General features: G+C 39.9%; 1 non-coding gene across 1 annotated transcript; it reads left to right on the forward strand.

Annotated features, from left to right (window-relative positions):
• Positions 1-2,870: 2,870 nt before the first annotated feature.
• On the forward strand, positions 2,871-2,942 carry trnaw-cca (transfer RNA tryptophan (anticodon CCA)). Its single transcript has one exon. It is a non-coding gene; the product is annotated as a tRNA-Trp (tRNA).
• Positions 2,943-4,228: the final 1,286 nt, after the last annotated feature.

A 4,228-nucleotide genomic window follows, 5' to 3' on the forward strand; every position in this document is an offset into this window, starting at 1 on the left:
CTGAAAGGTTTTATGTAAACATTTGGCTGGACTTCTCTTATTTCTGTCAACTATAAGTCAGAACAGTAAACTGAACAATTCTAAAATCTGTATTATTATTTTCTTCCCTTTCATCACAAAGCTATTGTTGTTACTAGTCGAGCTGACACTTACAGAATAGCAAGTCTGAAGTGTCAGTCACAGCTGGGTGCAAGAAAACTGAAACCAAAGTGAAATAACACCAAAACCAGGCTCGAGTTTTAAAAAGGAAGCGTATAATTATTGGAAACACTGATGGTTTCGATTCTGATGTAAGCACAGTAAGTGATTCATCTATGAATGCAGCAAATTCAAGAAACTGATCTCTCCAGCACCCCAAAGAGAAACACTGGGACTGATTTGAGAAATGCAAACCAGGAACAGAAACTAAACTTGGGAGCATAATGAAACCAGAGAATCACAATGACCCTGGCTGTTTTCCAAACCGTCTACTACATTAGCAGTACCTACTATTTTGGTTGAAATTCAGTATGTAGAAGTCAGTAAGTGAAAACTTACGAAACCTGCAGTTTACTAAAATCTTTGGATCGGCCCTACTGATACAGGCCAGTCTATCTGGCATACTGTTTCCCACAATGCATGGCTCTAACGCTGTTTGTCTATGCGTGAGACAGGTTTTGGTGAATTACCGCCATCTACTGGAATGAGTCATCAATATAACTACTACACAACACTAATGTTAGACGGTCTGTGCGATAGAAGAGAAATAATGAAGAAACACCAGTAAATCCTGTCGCTTCCAGTCGTAAAAGAGGTGTTTACTTCTACAAATTCATCAGCCCATATAAACTACTAATTCACTTTTTAAACCACAAGTGGATTATATAGAATATAGATAAATATCTAGGCTGAGATCTGCCCATAGATTGTTTTGTACATTTATAATAAAGGCAAAAAAACATCATCTGTAGCTGCGCTTCTGAAACTGGAAATCAGAGTAGTATACTACAAAACAGACCCAACAGATCAGTCATACTACATGCTACAAGCAAAATCAGTAGGTAGTATGTAGTGCCTACTACAAACTATATTCACATGTTGTATGTAGTAGGCGGTTTGTAAAACAGCCTATGATTTACTGTGTGCAATGAGACTAACAAATTACTGGAACTCATGTCTGAGTCAGTTGTGTCATGACATCAGCACAGTCTGCTCTGTTAAATACTGAAAGTAAGGAAGTTAAAACCAAAGTGAATGAGTTCATCAGAAACAAGACACTAGTCGCCTTTTCACTTTGTCTCCTAAAAGCAATAAAGTAAAGGTGAAACGTTTGCAGAGCTACATGTTTTTATGTTGGCTCATTTCCTATTGGTTAGAGAGTTATAAAGACTAATGGCTGGAGGGAGGAAGTTTGGAAGTAATGTCCTTTGCTGAAAACAGCGGGACTTCCACACAGCAAATCCAGGTGTGTGTGTGTGTGTGTGTGTGCGTGTGTGTGTGTGTGTGCGTGTGTGTGTGTGTGTGTGTGTGTGTGTGTGTGTGTGTGTGTGTGTGTGTGTGTGTTTGTGTGTGCGCGCGCGCGCGTGTGTGTGTGCGCATGTGGCTCCACAGGGAGGTGGCAGGGAGATATAGACATGATTTCAACAGTTAATTTAACACTTTTTCAGGGATTCCCATATTAACGCCAGAGCAGTGTTTAATTTTACTCCCAGGTTATTAAGTTTACCTTCTCGGATTTGCAGTGCTTGTACTTAACTTCTTTTTTGGCTGTTATCTTTTCTACAATTTTAAAAGGGGAATAAAAGATATATTTACTATTATGTCTTTACTATTTACCATCTAAAATTTAGCTTTTTACAGCTGTTGCTTGTTAACCCTCCCTCTTCCAGAACATCATCAAATCTAAAAAAAAATAAAATAAAATAGCTTGGAAACTGAAACACTAAACTTTGATTGAGCTTTGTATGTATGTATGTATGTATGTATGTATGTATGTATGTATGTATGTATGTATGTATGTATGTATTCATCTGTGTGCACGTATCTGTATGTGTATTAGGTCTAGTCTTTGCTTAAGACTGCATTTGTGTATGTTTGTATTTATGTATTTTCATGTGTGTAAGTGTTTACATATGTGTTTAGTGTATTTATCATGGGTTTCACAAGGTCAATCTACATATTTTGAGTCTCAAAACGCTCTCAGCAGGGTTTCCTACAATTGCAGCAATTATACTGCATCAGTGTTTTCATTTGATTTTATTTAAATCTTGCGGGTAGCTGCAGACAACTCTCCAGTTTTCAAGTACCAAAAACATCCAGTACACTGAACCCAGTCAGCTGTGGAAAAGGCAAATACAGTGGGACTTTAAAAGTCATCATGAACGAAAATCTCGCGAGTGAAGAAGATATAGACATAGATGTGCTTTGAAACGCTTTGAAGACATTGTGAAGACAGTTTGACCTTAACTGTCCCCCTTTCTTCCGAAAACAAATAATAAAACCCCCAACGAGAGCACCAATAAAGTCTCATACTCGCTGACAAACTGAGCCGTTTGCTGTGCACATGCGCATTCGGTGCGCAGAATGTAGAACCACAACAGCGCGAGGCGAGCCAGTAAACCAGCTGTGATGCTGACAGCTGTCCATGGTGCTGACTCAGACATAAACACGGAATCCGATGCAACCGTAGGATGTAGCGTAGCACGGTGGTCACACCCTACACCTGATCCGTGTTCATAAGGATCCGGAAGCAGGAAGAAAAACCTTTATTCTTGCAAATTGTTTTATATGTATCGATACAGATGGTGACACGTGCAGATCAAGCGCACATAAACACTCAAGCTCTCTTGTAGAGATTATCTTATTCTAAGATTTTTCAGGTGGGTACGCAGGACCTCGTGGCGCAACGGTAGCGCGTCTGACTCCAGATCAGAAGGTTGCGTGTTCAAATCACGTCGGGGTCAAACCTTTTCAGACCACCGGCAACCTTGTTTCTACCAAAATAACACCACGCCCATAATGAATGGCACCCATTCAGCCACTAATGTGATTTCACACTTGCATTGAAACCTTGTCATGATGTGAAGTCAGCTGAAACATATCAGTCCAATATCCTCAGAAAAAAATGTTTTCTTTTCTCCAGACTGGTATTTCCATATCTACAGGTCTGTCTATTTCCAGGTCATATCTTGTGTCAGGTGAGGCCTTTTCCTGTGTTTGATCCATGATAGAGTTGTAGTTTCCTTCCAGATCTTTAAAAATGCTAACAAGGATTTTGAGGAGAGAAATAGATGAAACAGCACATGTCTACTGCAGAGTTTGGCAGAAATGGAGGTGTATATCTTTTTTCTTCTACTCTTTGGAAAGGAATACATGATCCTTTGTTCCTTACAACATACGCTGTAGCAGGACTTCACAAACACTTAAACTTTGCAGCACAGAAAGTTTTTGTGAGACAGCAGCTCAGTTTTTGTAAATCCATGAAATCAGAGCACCAAAGCTGCAGTAAAACCGTTTTCAGTTTCAGAGTGTACACTGAGCCCAATCCCTTCAAACACAGCAATTAAAGGCTCTGAGTTTAATCCTGTTCATTCCTGGAGAGAGCTGCAGTGCTTCTAGAGGCCTGTGGATGGAGCCCTGATGCTGTCAGAAACACTGGGGAGCAGCAGTGATGATCAGTCAAACTCTACAGGTTGTAGACATAAATACTGTATAAACAGACCTGATGTCAAAGTTGCTGCATGGGGCCAAACTCTTAAAGAAGTACAGCATGGATACAAACTAAGCCAACAAAACAGCTTCAGACTTTTTATTTCTCTTTAGAGTAAAGCTAAAATGTTTCAAAAGTCAGCAGTCCCTCTTTGTGACTTCAGGTCTTCTTTCTTTGCTTGCTTAACTGTAGTTGCAGGTAAAGTGACATTTTGACAGTTTAACACATTTGTTCTATCACACCCCTTCTGAACACACTGTGCAAGGCTCCCAGGATTCATGAGGAAGGGGGAAAAAAACGACATCAGAGACCAATTCATTTCATCCTGCATGTTGTGTTTCAGTGCATGCTCTCTTTCACTTGTTGGTTTAATATATCTGCCCACAAAAGGCCAGGTCCTGCAGCTCATGAAGGAGGAGGTGCAGGAAATGTATCATGGTTCATCGCTGTGTTTCTGTTTTCTGTCTGTTTTGGTAAACAAATGATGGTTGACCTGATTTTCTACTCTACACAGAATGTTGTATGTTCACGATTCATGTA

This window comes from Halichoeres trimaculatus, unplaced genomic scaffold (genome assembly GCF_033239565.1).
Source record: "Halichoeres trimaculatus isolate MK-OKI-2021-1 unplaced genomic scaffold, fHalTri1.1 fHalTri1_scaffold_18, whole genome shotgun sequence".
Classification (NCBI taxonomy): Eukaryota; Metazoa; Chordata; class Actinopteri; order Labriformes; family Labridae; genus Halichoeres; species Halichoeres trimaculatus.